Source organism: Lolium rigidum, chromosome 2 (assembly GCF_022539505.1).
Source record: "Lolium rigidum isolate FL_2022 chromosome 2, APGP_CSIRO_Lrig_0.1, whole genome shotgun sequence".
Lineage (NCBI taxonomy): Eukaryota > Viridiplantae > Streptophyta > Magnoliopsida > Poales > Poaceae > Lolium > Lolium rigidum.
This window is the reverse complement of record NC_061509.1, coordinates 62,478,988-62,500,069: the sequence shown is the minus strand read 5'-3', so window position 1 is coordinate 62,500,069 and position 21,082 is coordinate 62,478,988. Positions and strand designations below refer to the sequence as shown.

At 42.0% G+C, this 21,082-nt stretch overlaps 1 long non-coding RNA gene across 1 annotated transcript; it reads right to left on the bottom strand.

Moving 5' to 3' along the window:
* Positions 1-1,692: 1,692 nt before the first annotated feature.
* Positions 1,693-3,104, bottom strand: LOC124686582. Its single transcript, XR_006997866.1, has 3 exons — positions 3,044-3,104; positions 2,871-2,947; positions 1,693-2,384 (listed from the first exon to the last, which is right to left on the bottom strand). It is a non-coding gene; the product is annotated as an uncharacterized LOC124686582 (long non-coding RNA).
* Positions 3,105-21,082: the final 17,978 nt, after the last annotated feature.

Genomic DNA, 21,082 nt, shown 5'->3' with positions numbered 1-21,082 from the left:
AGATGATATATAGAAAGTAAGTTATAGCCAAGGGATTCAACAAGCATGACCGTCTCAAGGCACAAGTCCTTAGAGATTGCCACCTTGCCATACCCAAGTACCTTTCCCTTTGAGTTGTCACCAAAGGTGATGCTTGACTTCTTGTTGATATCTTCAATGAATTGATCAAGCACACCTCTTCCTCCGGTCATATGATTGGTGCATCCACTATCAAACACCCATTTTGGACCACCGGAGGAATATCCCTACAAAATCAAGTAGAGGATTTAGGAACCCATCGATTAATGGGTTCCTTTGCAATGGCAACAATATCTTTTGGTACCCAAATTGAGTACCCTCTATAAGCATAACCATTACGAGGGCCAACATAGCTAGCATAAACATCACCATAATAATCAACAAATAAAGCATAGTGATTGTTTGGCCCCATGCGATCACCACTAGTGGCTTTGCCCTTTGAGGCTTTGCCATCATTAGTGACCTTCTTGTTCTTATCTTGAGCGGATTACTCCTTCTTGTAGTTCTTCTTCTTGTGAGACTTGGGAACATATCCAAGTCCAAACTTTTGATTGTTTGACCTTTGCTTACTCAAGATGTCATCCAATCCCATCTTGTTCTTGGCGGTGGTGAACTTTGCAAGTTCCTTTGTTAACCTAACATTTTCCTCAAGAATAGATGCTTGCTCACAAGAAGATTCATTAGGGTGATAGTCGAGACCATATTTAGTCACCAAGGATTCAAGATATGCATTGGTCTCAACATGCAAAGAGAGTTCCTCTTGTAAACGAACATGTTCCTCAACAAGCTTAGCATGCTCATTAGTAAAAGAAGTGGAGCAACTAGCAAGCTTTTCAACAACAATGGGATCCTTCATTGATCCAAGAGCCTTTTTGTAGGTTTCTTGGAGTAGGTCATGGTTCTCTCCAAGTTTCATGAGCTCATCCTTAACAAGCTTGCTAGCTCTTTCAAGGTGGTCAAGATCCCTAGTGAGAGAAGCATGAGCAACTTCAAGTTCCTCCTTTGAGGCATTGAGCTCTTGAGTCAATGATTGAGCCCTATAAATAGTTTCTAGGTCCTTAACTTTATCAAGTTCATAAGTTTCAATTTGTTGCTTAAGGCCTTGAGATATGCACCTTTCGGTTTTTAGCTCTTGTCTTAGGAGATTGAATCTCCGTTCTTTTTCATTCAACTAGTATAAATGCCCGTGCGTTGCCACGGGTGACAATACATGTCGATGAATAAAAATATTGTTAAAATGCAAACATCGCCTATGGCATTTTTTCTTCTAACAGTGATGAGATGATTCCGTTAACTTAATGGCTGAGCAAAATATGTTGGTAACCAAAACATATAATGGCTGAGAAAATATGTTGGTAACCAAAACATATACAAAGTTTGGTGGCAATTCACGCAACAAAGACAAGAAATAGCATGCATCCTCTTCCAAACAGGCTGGCAGCAAGTTTGTGTGTCAAATTATCATTCTCTAACGAAAACTTGAGCGGAAAATAATTGGCCTAATTATTCAGTTGCATACCTTAACTTCTTGTCCCAAAGAGACACTCCTACATGAGAGAGTAAACCCGCATCTAACCCCTAACATTTCCTACAACATCATTGTATACCACAATGGAGTTAAATGCCCATACTTTAACACCAAATAATGAAATAAATATACACAATCGCAAACAATTATTCTAATTTTATAAATGTGCACTGAATTAGACGTCATGTGATTTCCGTTCACATGTCAGACACTGGTTTTCATCCATATAGCATCAAATATTGATTCTCTCCGGCTTCTTTCCTCCTCAGTGATCATCATTGTCCCACCAAACCTTTCAAGAAGCCTTACTTATCCAAACTCCCTCCATTCATCATTGTCGCCGTTTCATAGTTCTTACGGATCCAGTCATAGCCACCTGCTTGAATCATGTATTCATGTCCCTAAGCACATACCCATACATTCAGACTACAAGTTGACATGCTTTAGAAGAATTTGTTATAAATAGCACATTTATGTCTTCAAATGCTACCAGACACATTAGGGAAATATTAACAAACAAAAAAAACTTATACAAGAGGAGAAAGAGTGGCTTTTCTCTACTTTGTTCTGCATAAGCCTAAATTCAACTGGTTTCCAGATTTGGTCACGACTGGAAGATGATCGAGAGCACACCAAAATTGCAGTCCATGTAACCCAAATCTTCATGATGCATGATCATTTCCAAGGAGAAGCAGTCTGTAGTGATCTCTAGAACTGCTTGCTGTGTGGCACCAGGTGCTTATTCTGCTCTACATTGTGCAGTCTCTGCCACACCCTTGGTAACAATCATCTTTAGAATGTCCGCACTCTCTTTTATGGCTGAGCCGATCTAGGTTCACTGCACAAGATGTAGAAGAATAATAAGCGTCCGGCTGTTTTCAAATTAGAAATTTATCTATGGTACTCTTTATTTGCATTTCTTAAAACATCTTCAATCTTCGGGGTGTGTGAAGTACCACTGTAGCCAGTCACATTATGTTCAGTTCTAACCACAATATCTTTATGTCTATCTAGATGATTTTATAAAAAATCACATAATGAAGTTGAATTGTCTTAATAAGGCTTTTGCCATCAGCAAGGAGAATTGTAGAAAATTGCCAATGTTTAATTAACTGAAAACTAAATATAAAACTTGCTTATATGACATAGCCACAGGTGTTGCACTCAATACTGTTAGTCATACCATTTCTAGCGAATGAACATAACCATTCACCGATAGAACAAACGAAAGAGTTTCTAAATTATTTTCATTAAGAACGAAAGAGAACTCAAATGAGCATAATATTAAACTACAATGACAGGTAAAAGAATTGGAGATATTTACCTGTTCACATCCAGTCTTTTTGAACTTCTGAATCACAAACACTTTGGGATCCATCTAACCAGGCAGGCGACTAATTCCTACATGAGACAGACTTAAACTTTGGCCGAGAAAATGAAAAGGAAATTTGAATCGTGTAGTTGTCAACCCTACCAATTCTTAGAGAGGCCACATACCTCGAGAACAACAACAATGTAAGAATCTCCTGTACGACCCAACTTCTAAGCTAGCAATTTTTTACAACAAAGCACACCAATTTAAGGAATGCGCTCAAATGTTCAATTGACAATTTCGATTAACATGGCTATGGGATGGATAGAATAATCACCTTGACCAATTCCTAAGCATCTTTTTCCAGGCCGGCATTGCATGCCATGGAGGAGACCAGTAGGCAGCAGCACGTGCTTGGGGAGGACTGAGGAGGCGGTCATCCAGAGGAGCCTGCGCCCACACACAAAAAACAAATTTCAAGAGGGGACGCTATCGTTCATTAAGGAGTGTAATGGTCGGATAATTATTTTCGGTAACTCAATGGGCTTCACAGGCTATGTAAAGTGATATATCTCCCAAGGTCACGGTTTCTTCAGTGAAGGCTGCTGCACGATGCTTCTTAGAATTTCTTCTAACTTTTACAAAGTCCAGTCTAAAATCAAAAGGCGGGATGTTAGTGTCAGATGGTGTTGTTGTTCTTCTAATAGCATAACTGAAAATAAAACAAATACATCTCTCAAGAATAAAGGATAAAAAGGCTCGTTACACCACATTACTGAAAGGTATAGTTAAGATACAGAGGTTTTACATAGCAATTCAGAAATTGTGACCTTCGGTAGCAGTGCTGAATATAAATGGTGCCAAGTGCAAGCAATACCTAACCTTAACAACAGTGTTAACTTTAGTCTCAGCAACTGAGTTTCTCAAGTTCTGAACGTGGATCTTTGAAGTAAATGGTAGAATTCTATTCAAACACATCCAAAGTAAATACTTAGTAGAGATACCAGTACTTTCATTTAATTGATCATGCTTCATTGCATATCAAACCACAAATATAAGTATGAACCTGAACTAAATCCTTGATATATCTAACTATTATCTGAATCACTAAAATTTTTATCACCCAGACTAATTTTGAATATAATAATCATTAACATACGGCATGCTCCATTCTTATTTTTTGGCTAGAAATGCTGCACTTCTTATCAATTCAGTATTTATGGACACCTACCTCCTAAAAGTTTAGAACTTCAGATTAAAAACTTTGAACTGCATATGGTGTTGGTGATCAATTTGCACAATTTGCACAATGCATCCAAATAGTACTAAATTAGCATGATGAAACATAAGACTATAGCAACCGCAAGAGGAATATGAGCTTTATAAGCTTTTGCTGCGACAAAAAAATATAACCTTGTCCGTGTCAAATTCGGCGAGAAAGTGGTAGTACATCCGTGTGTTGCTATGGCCAAATAAATCTAGAGTTAGCTATGCGAACAATAAATTTATCTTCTACACTTGCACAAAAGAAATCAGTAAATCACAAAGACAAAACAAGTTAGTAAATCATAAAGGGGGATTCCAACAGTATAGCTGCCGTCCATCTATTTGCCCCAAATTTTCTAAAAAGCAGTTTCGTGGAGGCCATCTAAATGATGTTTCGCTTATTGATTATTCAAAAGAGCACAATTCTGTTACAGAATATATGCAAAAAGAAAATAGGAAATTTGGTATCAAGTTCTAGAGGTCAACATCATGAAATATCTTCTTGGCATAATAGAGATTCTTTTTGAAAAGATGCCACGATAAATAGTTTATCAAGTATTTCCGAGACTTAACCTAGCAAAGAAAAATGAACCTACTCCATGTGAGGATAAACATGAATTTATCTATTAATGCACTAAACTTTTTCAAAATGTAAGATGACAGGTTACTCTCGGTAGCACTGCCTCCAGTAGGGTCCTCATGCATCCTTCATTCTGTTGTTATCCTTCTATTACCAGCTTTCTACCTCTAGAACCTGTGAGGTTAAACATTTGTTAGATGAAGAAGAACATGCTTATATCCACAAATGTAAGCAAGTAAGCTGACAGTAAGTAAGCTGACGGTAAGTACAGAACATGCTTATATCCACAAATGTAACTGTTGGTTCAAATTAATAAAGTGAACTCTAACAATGTTCTACCTGGGAGAGAAGTAGCGAGTGACTGAAGCTTGAAGAACATAAGAACCAAACCACTGTGCAGTTAACTTCAAATATACCTTTTAAGACATGGAAATGTAAGATGTACTACCTTTGCAGGGATGATCCGGAAGAAAATACAAGTTATGGAAATGAGATGAGACTGAAGCAATGCAATTCAATGATCTTAGGGCACAAATCTTCAGAACTCCATCAATTCAATTATAGTTGCATGGTTTAAAAGTCATAAATTTTACAGTGCAAGGTTCAAGAAAGCGTTAAGAGTAATTGGTGCGGTGGCCTTCCGCTTAGCGCTTCAGCGCGCATAAGCGACGCTTTTTTCCTCTTTTTCTGTTTTTTTTTCCGCTTAAGAGCTTATGCAGTTGATGCGGAAGGCCTCCGCATTGTGCTTCAGCACGCATAAGCGACGTCTATTTCCACTTTCCTGAACCTTGGTACAGTGCATGTCCTCGCAACTCAAAACCAACAATTTCAGAGGATGGGAAGTTTCGTCTCAGTTTAAAAACATAAGGAGCCAAACCATTGTGCAGTTAACTTCAAATAGAGAGTGATGTTTTTGCACATGGGAGCGTATGCTCCCTTTATTTTGAAATGAATGTTAGACGCATTTTGAAATGTTAAAAAATTTGAAACAAAAATTTCGCACGTAAATCTTCATGTGCTACGCGCTCGCAAAGTTGTTTCGTGAAAAAATGAGTTGTCGTGTGGCGTGTGTAAAAAAGACAAAATTCGGTGCTAAAACAAAGACTTGTCACAAGATAAATTTTCTCTTTTTCACGTAGACTACAAAAATATCATTTTTTCGTGAAACTTGGCGAACACACATATATTATGGAGATGTACATGTAAATTTTTTTGTCTAAATTTTTTAACCCTTGGAAATATGTTTTTATGGTAGAGGGATCATATGCACCCGGGAATCGAATTGAGTTTCTACTTCAAATATACCTTTTAAGATATGAAAATGTGAGATACACTCTTCTCTGATATCTTACATCAAGTATGTGAAGCAATCTGCAGCCAAACTGCAGTAGGCTTTATATTACAAAATGTATCATGTAGCATGAAACCAGATAATAAGTATGTGCATATTACGCTTGGTCTATGGTGAGCAAATATTGAAGTTGTAATGGCTGTTTTGATGTTACACAACCACGGTAATCACCCATGTGGTGAGAACAAACTGGGTGTTTTGTGCCAAATACATATTCGACGCTTCACACTACATTGTGGCATCTGGAGGTAATTAAGTATAAATATCACCGATTTTCTAGTGGTAAATACATAAGCAGAACAATATTTCTTTCGCAAATAAATGGCCAAGTTTACAGCAGTAACAAATTTGGCCAACAATTAACTTGCAGTTAACATAGACAAATACGAACCTTCAAAAATAACATATTTTATTTTGACAGATGGGAAGAAACTTCAGTAACCCTCTGGCTTCTTACATATAAGGTTTGATATAGTAATTGGTAATGCCCAACTGACACATTTAGCCTACTATTAAAAATAAGTAATGGAAACGTGAGGACTTCACCAAAAATAACCTGGGAGGATGGGAGTTGAATTGAATTCGTTCGGTATATATAATTATCAATTTAGTAAGAGAATGCAAGCATATGTATAGCACACTACTGAAGTATGAACATTGAAGGTAAAAATCAAACCTGAAGTGCATCTTCCTGTGAACACTGTATTTGATAACGACAAGTGCACCTTGAAATAATGTGGTTCTGAAACTGAAAGTGTTAGCACACAGTTGCAATATGCAGGAACCATTATTCATGCCAAAATTAGACGAGTGAGTACTGACTGGCCAGGATGTTAGCGCCAAAGGTGGTAGCACAAATGAGCTAGTGAATGATGTTTTGCTGGTGCTCCTCGAGCCTTGAGGTCGGCTGCGACGTCGAGGTTGGAAGAGGAGAAGCGGGGATGTTGGGATTACCCAGCGGTAACCACGGCCCCGCCGCCCCACCTCCGGCGTCCTCTGCCGGTCCACAACCCCTCCAGACGTAGTCGGATGTACTGCAGTAGGTAGATGCTCCTTACCATGTCAAATTTGTTAGATCCAGCCTACTTCTCGTGACCAACGTGAAGCTCAGATAAACTCTGTACAAGTTACAAGGTTGTCACTGTATTTCTCAGCCTTTCTAAAGCCTGGCTTTATTGCCTTCGCAAGTGATGGAATAAACAAATTGGGAGAGTCGTCGTGCCTTTGCTGAAAAACAATCCATACATGAGCATGACATGATATAAAATAAGACACAACACCTCTAGTAAAAAATTATCGTGGGAAAGAAGATGAAGATTGTAAAGTCGTTACAGCATTGATACGTCTCCAACGTACCTATAATTTCTGATGTTCCATGCTTGTTTTACGACAATACTTACATGTTTTGCTTGCACTTTATAATGTTTTTATGCATTTTCCGGAACTAACCTATTAACGAGATGCCGAAGGGCCAGTTGCTGTTTTCTGTTGTTTTTGGTTCCAGAAAGGTTGTTCGGGCAATATTTTCGGAATTCGACGAAACGAAGACCCAGCATCTTATTTTTCCCGGAAGCATCCAGAACACCGAAGGAGAGTCGGAGAGGGGCCAGGGGGCCACCACACAACATGGCGGCGCGGCCCCAGGCCTGGCCGCGCCGGCCCTACGTGAGGGGGCCCGGGCACCCTCCGACTCCGCCTCTTCGCCTATATAAGCCCTTTCGACCTAAAAACGCGATACCAATTGACGAAACTCCAGAAAGACTCCAGGGGCGCCGCCACCATCGCGAAACTCCAATTCGGGGGACAGAAGTCTCTGTTCCGGCACCCTGCCGGGACGGGGAAGTGCCCCCGGAAGCCATCTCCATCGATGCCACCGCCTCCATCATGCTCCGTGAGTAGTTCCCCCATGGACTACGGGTTCTAGCTGTAGCTAGTTGGTATTCTCTCCCCCATGTACTTCAATACAATGATCTCATGAGCTGCCTTACATGATTGAGATTCATCTGATGTAATCGGTGTTGTGTTTGTCGGGATCCGATGGATTGTTACATTATGATTGTCTATCTATAAAGTTTGTGAAGTTATTGTTGCTGCAATCTTGTTGTGTCTAATGCTTGTCACTAGGGCCCGAGTGGCATGATCTTAGATTTAAGCTCTATACTTATTGCTTAGATTGTATCTACAAGTTGTATGCACATGTCTATGTCCGGAACCAAAGGCCCCAAAGTGACAGAAATTGGGACAAGCTGGAGGGGAAGGCTTAGATATGAGGATCACATGTTTTCACGGAGTGTTAATGCTTTGCTCCGGTGCTCTATTAAAAGGAGTGCCTTAATTTCCGATAGATTCCCTAGAGGCCCGAGCTGCCACCGGCTGGTAGGACAAAAGATGTTGTACAAGTTTCTCATTGCGAGCACGTATGACTATATATGGAAAACATGCCTACATGATTAATGATCTTGATGTTCTATCTTAATGCTATTTCAATCCTATCAATTGCCCAAGCTGTAATTTGTTCACCCAACACTTGTTATTGGAGAGTTACCACTAGTGTAGATAGGCTGGGAACCCCGGTCCATCTCTCATCATCATATACTCGTTCCTACATGACATTGGAAGTAGTATCAACTATTTTCACGGTGCCATTGCTCTCATATTACTGCTACTTGCTGCTGTGTTACTTGTTGCTATTGCTCCCATATTACTGCTTGCTTTCACATCACCCCTGTTACTAGTGCTTTTCCAGGTGCAGCTGAATTGACGACTCGGTTGTTAAGGCTTATAAGTATTCTTTACCTCCCCTTGTGTCGAATCAATAAATTTGGGTTTTACTTCCCTCGAAGACCGTTGCGATCCCCTATACTTGTGGGTTATCAAGACTATTTTCTGGCGCCGTTGCCGGGGAGGCATAGCTCTACTCATAAGTTCACCTGGGGAGTACACTCTACCTCTATCTCTGTTTTTATTTTATTTTATTTTATTTTATTTTGCCTAGTTTACTTTTGTCTAGTTTACTTGTTCTTAGTTTATTTTTGTCTAGTTTGTTTTTGTTTTGTTTTACTTTTCTCATATACCCAAAAATCCATAAAAATTTGAAAAACCGAAAAATTAAAAACTGTTGCTATTATGGGAGAATCTACAACCTATTTGGAGCTTATTGAATTATATAATAGTTATAGAGAATCAAGAACGGGAAAAGTTATGAGTGCTGTGATAGAAAAATTGAATACAATTGCTAAAATCTTGCTTAAACGCCATGATATAAACTGTTGCTCTAAACAGGATACTAAACATCTTAAATTTCAATGTGGCTTTAGTGAGGAAGTTTTAATTAAGAACTATAATTGGAATAGCTATATTCATCTTGGGTTCGAAGAGGTAGAACAATTTGTCATATTTATGGGAGCCTTTGAGATAGAATCCTTCATTGCTAAAAATTATGAAACTTGTGTTGTTTGTAAGGACCTTAAAGATTATGTCTCTTCTATCCTTAATTTTTGCATAGAAAGCTACGGTGATAATCCTTATATCATTGATTATAAAGAGAGACTCATTAATGCACAAGAATGCACTCACAATTTGCAGGAACCAGTGGAAGAAGAAATTGATGAACCTGAAAGCTCATTGGATGAAAAGAGGAGGAAATTGATGAACCTGAAAGCTCATTGGATGAAAAAGAAGAGGAGAGTGATGAACAAAAGGAGGAAGAATGGATTAGCTACCCATGCCAACCTTCTAATGAGAGTAACTCTTTATCTCTTACACTATTTGATTGTCCTCCATGCTTACCAAAGGAGGATGAATGTTATGTTCCTGTGGATTCTCTTGAAATAGTACCTATGAGTAAAACTTGTGAGAATAATTATGCTACTGTTATTTATGATAATCCATGCTATTTTGATAAATCTTATGATAATGCTTTGTTTGTGCCTGATGTCGATATGCATGGTACTAAAGAGTTTTGCTTGGCAAATGTTTATGATAAATCTCTAGATGATGGTCCTATGTTACTTGATAATATTAATTGTACTACTAATGAAAATGGGATTGGAGATTTCTCGACTTTATCTACGAGTCCCATATCTTTTGAGATTGATCAATCATCTTGTTATATTATTGATAAAAGTGGGTTTGAAAGTTTTAATCCTATTATTTCTGAGCTTGATAAAAATTATGTGTTTATGGATCATGAAAAGCATGATGTATGTGATAGTTATGTTGTTGAGTTTGTTCATGAAGCTACTGAAAATTATTATGAGAGAGGAAAATATGGTTGTAGAAATTTGCATGGTACTAAAACACCTCTCTATATGCTAATTTTTTTGAAGTTACTCTTGTTTTATCTTCTTATGCTTGTCACTTTGTTCTTCATGAATTTATTCGTATACAAGATTCCTATGCATAGGAAGTGGGTTAGACTTAAATGTGTTTTGAATTTGCTTCTTGATGCTCTCTTTTGTTTCAACTCTTATTTCTTGCGAGTGCATCATTAAAACTGCTGAGCCCATCTTAATGGCTATAAAGAAAGAACTTCTTGGGAGATAACCCATGTGTTTATTTTGCTACTGTTTTGTTGTGTTTTGGAAGTTGTTACTACTATAGCAACCTCTCCTTATCTTTATTTTATTGCAATGTTGTGCCAAGTGAAGTCTCTAATAGAAGGGTGATGCTAGATTTGGATTTCTGCGCAGAAACAGATTTCTTGCTGTCACGAATCTGGGTATGATTCTCTGTAGGTAACTCAGAAAAATCTGCCAATTAACGTGAGTGATCCTCAGATATGTACGCAACTTTCGTTAGTTTTGAGTTTTCTGATTTGAGCAACGGAAGTACCTCTTAAAAATTCGTGTTTACTGGTTGTTCTGTTTTGACAGATTCTGTCTCTGTTTTGTTTTTGCATTGTCTCTTGTGGACTTTAAGTGAGGCTTTCTAGACGTGGAGAGCTGTAGCTAATGTTTTATTGAGTTCTTGCAATGTGTCACTACAGGGCCAAGGTGGATTAAAGTTTTTTTGAGTACTAATCCCTCTATTGAAGTTTATGAGAAGTTTGGTGTGAAGGAAGTTTTCAAGGGTCAAGAGAGGAGGATGATATATGATCAAGAAGAGTGAAAAGCCTAAGCTTGGGGATGCCCCGTGGTTCATCCCTGCATATTTCAAGAAGACTCAAGCGTCTAAGCTTGGGGATGCCCAAGGCATCCCCTTCTTCATCAACTTATCAGGTTCTTCTATTGAAACTATATTTTTATTCGGTCACATATTATGTGCTTTACTTGGAGCGTATGTGTGCTTTTATTTTTGTTTTTGTTTGAATAAGATCGGATCCTAGCAATCCTTGTGTGGGAGAGATACACGCTCCGCTTTTTCATATAAACACTTGTGTTTTTCGTTTTACTTTTAATGTTCAATGATAAAAGTTGGAAGCTATTGCATTTATTGCTATTTGGTTGGAAAAAGAAAATGCCTCATATTGTCTTAGATAATTTGATACTTGGAAATTGTTTTGAGCTCTCAAGTAGATCATGATTAAGCTCTTGCATCATGTCGTTTAAACCTATTAGTGGAGAAATACCGTAGAGCTTGTTGAAACTGGTTTGCATGATTGGTCTCTCTAAGGTCTGGATATTTTCTGGTAAAAGTGTTTGAGCAACAAGGAAGACAGTGTAGAGTTTTATAATGCTTGCAATATGTTCTTATGTAAGTCTTGATGTACCGGTTCATACTTGTGTTTGCTTCAAACAACTTTGCTAGCCCAAAGCCTTGTACTGAGAGGGAATGCTTCTCGTGCATCCAAAACCTTGAGCCAAAACCTATGCCATTTGTGTCCACCATATCTACCTACTATGTGGTATTTCCTGCCATTCCAAGTAAATACTTCATGTGCTACCTTTAAACCTTCAAAATGCTTCTCAATTTGTGTTGATGTTTTATAGCTCATGTGGAAGTATGTGGTGTTTATCTTTCAATCTTGTCATTTACTCTTGACATACTTTCATAATGGACTAGTGGCACATCCGCTTATCCAATAATTTTGCAAAAAGAGCTGGCAATGGGGTTCCCAGCCCCAATTAATCAACTTTCATTAATAATTCTCTTCACATGTTTTGCCCTGATCTATCAGTAAGCAACATAATTTTGCAAATAGACACTCCTTCATGGTATGTGAATGTTGGAAGGCACCCGAGGATTCGGTTAGCCATGGCTTGTGTAAGCAAAGGGTTGGAGGAGTGTCAACCATAAATAAAACTAAAGTACATGTGTAAACAAAAGAGAAGAGGGATGATCTACCTTGCTGGTAGAGATGACGTCCTTCATGGGAGCCGCTCTTGAAAGTCTGGTTGATGAGGTAGTTAGAGTGCCCACTATCATTCGTTGACAACAACAAACACCTCTCAAAACTTTACTTTTATGCTCTCTATATGATTTCAAAACTTAAAAAGCCCTAGCACATGATTTAATCCCTGCTTCCCTCTGCGAAGGGCCTTTCTTTTACTTTATGTTGAGTCAGTTTACCTACTTCTTTCCATCTTAGAAGCAAACACTTGTGTCAACTGTGCATTGATTCTTACATACTTGCTTATTTGCATTCATCATATTACTTGGTGTTGACAATTATCCATGAGATATGCATGTTGAAAGTTGAAAGCAATTGCTGAAACTTAAATCTTCCTCCGTGTTGTTTCAATGCCTTTACTTTGAATTTATTGCTTTATGAGTTAACTCTTATGCAAGACTGTTGATGCTTGTCTTTAAAGTACTATTCATGAAAAGTTTTGCTATATGTTATCTATTTGTTAGCAACTATAGATCATTGCCTTGAGTCACTGCATTCATCTCATATGCTTTATAATAGTATGATCAAGATTGTGTAAGAAGCATGTCACTACATAAATTACTCTTTTTATCGTTTACCTACTCGAGGGCGAGCAGGAACTAAGCTTGGGGATGTTGATACGTCTCCAACGTACCTATAATTTCTGATGTTCCATGCTTGTTTTATGACAATACTTACATGTTTTGCTTGCACTTTATAATGTTTTTATGCATTTTCCGGAACTAACCTATTAACGAGATGCCGAAGGGCTAGTTGTTGTTTTCTGTTGTTTTTGGTTCCAGAAAGGCTGTTCGGGCAATATTCTCGGAATTCGACGAAACGAAGACCCAGCATCTTATTTTTCCCGGAAGCATCCAGAACACCGAAGGAGAGTCGGAGAGGGGCCAGGGGGCCACCACACAACATGGTGGCGCGGCCCCAGGCCTGGCCGCGCCGGCCTACTGTGAGGGGGGCCCGGGCACCCTCCGACTCCGCCTCTTCGCCTATATAAGCCCTTTCGACCTAAAAACGCGATACCAATTGACGAAACTCCAGAAAGACTCCAGGGGCTCCGCCACCATCGCGAAACTCCAATTCGGGGGACATAAGTCTCTGTTCCGGCACCCTGCCGGGACGGGGAAGTGCCCCCGGAAGCCATCTCCATCGACGCCACCGCCTCCATCATGCTCCGTGAGTAGTTCCCCCATGGACTACGGGTTCTAGCTGTAGCTAGTTGGTATTCTCTCCCCCATGTACTTCAATACAATGATCTCATGAGCTACCTTACATGATTGAGATTCATCTGATGTAATCGGTGTTGTGTTTGTCGGGGTCCGATGGATTGTTACATTATGATTGTCTATCTATAAAGTTTGTGAAGTTATTGTTGCTGCAATCTTGTTGTGTTTAATGCTTGTCACTAGGGCCCGAGTGGCATGATCTCAGATTTAAGCTCTATACTTATTGCTTAGATTCTATCTACAAGTTGTATGCACATGTCTATGTCCGGAACCAAAGGCCCCAAAGTGACAGAAATTGGGACAACTGGAGGGGAAGGCTTAGATATGAGGATCACATGTTTTCATGGAGTGTTAATGCTTTGCTCCGGTGCTCTATTAAAAGGAGTGCCTTAATTTCCAGTAGATTCCCTAGAGGCCCGGCTGCCACCGGCTGGTAGGACAAAAGATGTTGTACAAGTTTATCATTGCGAGCACGTATGACTATATATGGAAAACATGCCTACATGATTAATGATCTTGATGTTCTGTCTTAATGCTATTTCAATCCTATCAATTGCCCAACTGTAATTTGTTCACCCAACACTTGTTATTGGAGAGTTACCACTAGTGTAGATAGCAGGGAACCCCGGTCCATCTCTCATCATCATATACTCGTTCCTACATGACATTGGAAGTAGTATCAACTATTTTCTGGTGCCATTGCTCTCATATTACTGCTACTGTTGCTATTGCTCCCATATTACTGCTGCTTTGACATCACCCCTGTTACTAGTGCTTTTCCAGGTGCAGCTGAATTGACGACTCAGTTGTTAAGGCTTATAAGTATTATTTACCTCCCCTTGTGTCGAATCAATAAATTTGGGTTTTACTTCCCTCGAAGACTGTTGCGATCCCCTATACTTGTGGGTTATCAAGCATCAACAGACTTAAGAGAATTCTCATCATTTAGTAAAGTGTCCTGATTTCAAGATATCATAGTTGCAAGAAAATTAACACTAACATGATGCTGTGAACGAATGCAGAAAATAAGCAGTTGAGCACCATTAATCCCCAGAAAATGGATAGTGTCTCAAACATATAACCTTACAATTTTCCGTTCCAGTGTTTCTGCATTTCTTAACTTAGAAGAGCTATTCACATGGATAATTATGCCATACTCTAGTAAAAGAAGCCACTCTATCGCATAAAAATCAATTTACTGTGACTTGTAAGAAGATTCAAAGTGACGATAGTGAAAGACACCTGTGCTAGTTCAGATGAAGGCCTTTCTTTCGATCTGTCTAATTTAGTCCTTACAAAGTTACCACTCCATTACCAACCTAAATAATGATGCGAGCTAAACTGTTGCTCAAAGTTTAGAGAAAAAATGTGTCATCACATATAGAAATGTTATCATAACTAATCGTGTTGACAGGAGCTTGTTTCTCTCACCATATGTAGATGCTTCTAGGTAATAATAATGTGCAGTGGCATGAAAAATGACAGGCTCAAACCCTAGCTCTGATCCCCCCCCCAAATAAACGGCCGAAATTTTACCACAGCGATCTAGGGCCTAATAGCATCTCAGATTCGGACAAAGTAGAGAACATATGAGTATGGGGAGGAGGAGGCAGCGGCAGACGGCGAGGTCGAGCTACCACGGGGACGGGGAGAGGCGGGGAGTGGAGAGGTCGGGGGCAGTACCTCCACAAGCGGCGAGGAGTCCCGGTCACGGCAGTCGGTAGGGTCGTGGCGCCGCTGAGCTCCATGGCGGAACTGACATGCTCGTTGACGACCACCGGTGGGAGCACCCATCTGGCGACGATCTGGTCGATGCCGTTGCGCGAGGCCCTCGGTTGTCGCCGCTCAGGTCGGGGTCGCCGCCTCGCAACTGCGCCCTGGGTTGCAGGTTTTCTTCTCAAGACTGAAGGGTGGAGATGCAAAATGTGACAGAAACATGTGGAATTCGGGGACGAAAATGCAAAAAAAACAATGATGGACGAAGCGACGAAGGGGAGCGACGGACGAAGCGGTAGTTTGACGTACCGGGAGGTGGGGAGAATAGGGATTAAGTTCGTTCTTTTTAAGTAGTGTAGATTGATATTCTAATTCCTCAATGGACTCATCCTTTTCTTTGAGGGAGTCCATCAAGAAATCAAACTTGACAAGAGCTTCACCACGAAGGGTGCATCTAACATTGTAAAGTTCCTTAAGCGCAATTAATTCTTCTTGATTTTCATCTTCATCATCAAGAACACTAGATAAAGAAGGTGGGGGTTCCATTACCTTGGTTTCTCTTGCCATAAGACAAGAGCCAACGATTGTAGATGAGGGAGAGTCATCGGAGTCATCATCTTGAGTTGTTCTTGCCATGAAGGAAGAACCAACATCATTCTCCGTGGAGTAATCCTTGGAGTAGTCATATGTGAAGAGTGACCCGGGCTTAGAGAAAGCCAAACCGGCCACTCCGGCCTCCTTCTCCTCATCTTCCTCTTCTTTATCGGACAAGTACTCGGCCCCAACAAAGGCTCTTCCCTTGTTCTTCTTGTATCGATCGTTGATTGGGTTTGGCTTCAATCTTGGCTTGACCCCTTTGATGAACTTTGGCTTGTCTACCCTTTTCTCATAAGGGCACTCATTTGCAAAGTGGTTATCTTCATCACAGTTGTAGCAAGTTCTCTTCTTCTTCTTGTCATTGAGGAGCATTGGAAGCTTTCCCTTGTACTTCTTGGCAAAGAAGGCAAAGTCGGTAGCAATGTCACTAGTTGAAGTCATCACTTCATCTTCTTCAATTTCATAGTCTCCTTATCTTCCATGGTCAGCTCTAGCTTTGGGAGCAAGGTTGTGTGATGCTTCATGGTTGTGTGAGGTTTCATCAACATGGTTCATTGCCATGAGCCTTTTTCCTGCCTTGGCCATGTTTTCATTGGCGGCCACATAGGAGACTAGATCATCGGAGTTCAGATCAGCACTCTTGGTCATGATTTGCAAATTGAATGCAAGGTTGGTGTCTTCTTGCTTGACATCAATCATAGCAATGATCTTGGACTTTATGAATGCTTCATTCATCTCGAAGCCATCATTGTACTTCTCAACTCCAAGTCCCTTGACGCTTACTCTAAGAGTACCAAGCCTTGCATAGGCATCAGCCACGGATTCTCCTTCTCGAATCATGAACTGGTGGGCCTCTTGCTTTGCGGTCTCATAAAGAGCTGATTGGATCAAATCGGTTCCCTCTTGGAGTACTACGATTCGATCCCACAACTCTTTAGCGGAGTCAATCTCATTGACTTGATCAAGGAGCTTGCGGTTGATGCCACTTCTAATCTTGTCACGTGCGGAGGCATTGAGTTGATGGTTGTAGAATTCGGTGTAGGTCAACTGAGCGGGATCATGTGGCTCCCGGTATCCATGAACAATGATCTCCCATAACTCCAGACTGCAGCTGCGAATATGAGATTCCATAGCAGATTTCCAAAAAGGAAAGTGAGTTCCATCAAAATGGGGAATGTTCCCACTATGGTTTATATGAGGCATGGGTGAAGTGTTTTTGGGATAGCCATGGTTGACTTCATGGAAACTTCCTTCAGGGGCCGAAGCCCCACTAGGATTCCCACTAGTCAAGTTCTTAAGCATGGCAGTCATGTTTGCCATTTGGCTTTGTAGGTCATCCTCCTTTTTCTTCTTCTCGGCATCATATGCCAAGAATCTAGATTTCATCTCTTTAACCGAAAGGTTAGAGTCTTCATCTAGACCCTCGAATAGTTTATCCATCTCACTCTTAAGGCTGTGAAGCCCTTAATAAGAGTCCATGCTCTGATACCAATTGAAAGATCAGAGATGGTAAACCTAGAGGGGGGTGAATAGGTTTCTACATATTTTAATTCTTTCTTTGCAATATTAGGCTTTGCGGAATATAAAGGTGAGCCTAATGCAAACTAGGTGAAACAACCTATATGAGGATACAACTAACTCGAGCACGAAGGCTCTCACAGGTAGTTAAATCACAAGTAAGGAGTTCGGTTAGAGATAACCGATAGCACGCGGAGACGAGGATGTATTCCCGTGTTCCCTTCCTTTGCAAGAAGGTACGTCACGTTTGGAGGGGTGGAGGTCCCACGAAGGATTCCCCACGCCACGAAGGCTCACCCTATTCTCCGGAGCCTATCCCACGAAGGAATAGCTCACTCACTTGTGGTAGACTTTGAGGTAGCCTCCAAACCTTCACAATCTTGTCCGGAGAAAATCCACAGCCCGGATGCTTCCGGGCCACTCTTGCCCACCTAGGGTTTCCAAGGAACCCTAGAGGGGGAATGAGATTTGGCTTGGTAGAACAGTAGATCGGGTCCTCCTCTATCGTTTCCCCGGAGGGATTTGAGTTTGGGTGGAGGAGGATGGAGATCTGAGGCTTTTGGTGTTTCTAGCAATGGAGTATGAGAGAGAGAGAGAGAGAGAGAGCACAAGAACAGCTTGTAGTGTAGTGCCTAACCCTTCAGAGGTAGGAGAAGGGATATTTATAGTGTCACTTGAAATATGGCCGTTGGTCACTTGCCACATCAGCTTTCTCCCGAGAATCCTGGTCAACCGGACCACAGACCGGATTGTCCGGTGCAGGGGCCGGTTGATACGTCTCCGACGTATCGATAATTTCTTATGTTACATGCCACATTATTGATGATATCTACATGTTTTATACATACTTTATGTCATATTTATGCATTTTCCGGCACTAACCTATTAACGAGATGCCGAAGTGCCGATTCTTGTTTTCTGCTGTTTTTGGTTTCAGAAATCCTAGTAAGGAAATATTCTCGGAATTGGACGAAATCAACACCCAGGGGCCTATTTTGCCACGAAGCTTCCAGAAGTCCGAGGGAGAGTCGAAGTGGGGCCACAAGGTGGCGACACACCAGGGCGGCGCGGCCCAGGCCCTGGCCACGCCGGCCTGTGGTGTGGGCCCCCCGTGACCCCTCCGAGGCTGCCCTTCCGCGTACAAATAGCCTTCGTCGCGAAACCCCCAGTACCGGAGAGCCACGATACGGAAAACCTTCCAGAGACGCCGCCGCCGCCAATCCCATCTCGGGGGATTCAGGAGATCGCCTCCGGCACCCTGCCGGAGAGGGGAATCATCTCCCGGAGGACTCTTCACCGCCATGATCGCCTCCGGAGTGATGAGTGAGTAGTTTACCCCTGGACTATGGGTCCATAGCAGTAGCTAGATGGTCGTCTTCTCCTCATGTGCTTCATTGTCGGATCTTGTGAGCTGCCTAACATGATCAAGATCATCTATCTGTAATGCTTTATGTTGTGTTTGTCGGGATCCGATGGATAGAGAATACTATGTTATGTTGATTATCAATCTATTACCTATGTGTTGGTTATGATCTTGCATGCTCTCCGTTATTAGTAGAGGCTCTGGCCAAGTTTTTTCTCTTAACTCCAAGAGGGAGTATTTATGCTCGATAGTGGGTTCATGCCTCCATTAAATGCGGGACGAGTGATGAGAAAGTTCTAAGGTTGTGGATGTGTTGTTGCCACTAGGGATAAAACATTGATGCTATGTCCAAGGATGTAGTTATTGATTACATTACGCACCATACTTAATGCAATTGTCCGTTGTTTGCAACTTAATACCGGAAGGGGTTCGGATGATAACTTCGAAGGTGGACTTTTTAGGCATAGATGCATGCCTTGGATAGCGGTCTATGTACTTTGTCGTAATGCCCAATTAAATCTCACAATACTCATCATATCATGTATGTGCATTGTCATGCCCTCTCTATTTGTCAATTGCTCGACTGTAATTTGTTCACCCAACATGCTATTTATCTTACGGGGGAGACACCTCTAGTGAACTGTGGACCCCGGTCCATTCTTTTACATTGAATACAATCTACTGCAATACTTGTTCTACTGTTTTCTGCAAACAATCATCATCCACACTATACATCTAATCCTTTGTTACAGACAAGCCGGTGAGATTGACAACCTCATCTGTTTCGTTGGGGCAAAGTACTTTGGTTGTGTTGTGCAGGGTTCCACATTGGCGCCGGAATCCCTGGTGTTGCGCCGCACTACATCTCGCCGCCATCAACCTTCAACGTGCTTCTTGGCTCCTCCCGGTTCGATAAACCTTGGTTTCTTTCTGAGGGAAAACTTGCCGCTGTACGCATCACACCTTCCTCTTGGGGTTCCCAACGGACGCGTGCTGTACGCGTATCACCGGTCGGACCAGACCAGCCGGTCCAAACCGGGCGGCAGGCCGGACCACCACCAGACCCTCGAAATGTCGCGCAGTACTCCCTCCGGTTGCAGTCAGCGCAGAGCTCGGTTGGCGCCGGGGCGCCCGGTCGAGAGCCCGGTCAGACCGGGCCAGGGACCGGGCCCATCGGTCCAAACCGGGCGACAGACCGGACCACGACCGGGGTCACTTTGTGTCTTCCAGTAGGTCGCCCGGTTGGCATCAGCGCAGGAGCCGGTCGGCGCCGGAGCGCCCGGCCATGCGCCCGGTCGACCGGGCGGTAGGCCGGAGCCAGCCGGCGCACGGTCCGGTCCAACCGGGCCTGTGACCGGATTCCTGCTGTAGATCCCTTTTTGATTGTTGTCGAAGTGGGGGGGTCTCCTTTAGCCTTCTTGTTCCTTTGATACACCATTTATGCCTCTTTGGCTAATACCTGAGATTATCCTTACAAACATGTATTAGGCCAAATACTCTAGCACGGTGTCATTGTTACCAAAATAATGGATAAGGGTAAAATACCCTTACAGTTTTCTTTGACGATATTTTGATCTACAACACCTCGTGGGCGGAGCACCTACAACACGTCGCCATCATCTTCAACGAGCTTCGAGCGCATCGTCTTCACCTTAATCGCTCGAAGTGCTCATTCGGGACGACATCGGTCGCCTACCTCAGCCACGTCATCTTCGCCGAGGGGGTGGCCATGGATGCCGACAAGGTGGCGGCCGTTTCCGCGTGGCCGCCTCCACGTTCGCCGCGCGCTTGATACGTCCAAAACGTATCTACTTTCCCGAACACTTTTGCTATTGTTTTGCCTCTAATTTTTGTATTTTGGATACAACTAACACGGACTAACGCTGTTTTCAGAAGAATTGCCCTGGTGTCTTGTTTTTGTGCAGAAAATCAACTTTCAGGAAAATCCCCGGAAATAATTGCAATGGGCCTATTTTCACGGAAGACTTACGGAGCCAGAAGACGAGACGGAGGGGGGCCACGAGGGGCGCCCACCATATGGCGGCGCGATGGGCCCCTGGGCCGCGCCGCCCTATGGTGACGCCGCCTCGGCCAGCCCCCGACGCTCCCCTATGGACTACTTAAACCCTCGACCTAAAAACGCACGGGGGTTCGACCAATTTGCCAGAAGACATCCAGAACTCCGCCGCCATCGCGAAACTCAATCTCGAGATCAGAAACTCCGTTCTGGCACCCTGCCGGGACGGGGAATTGGAGGAGATCATCGCCATCATCACCACCGA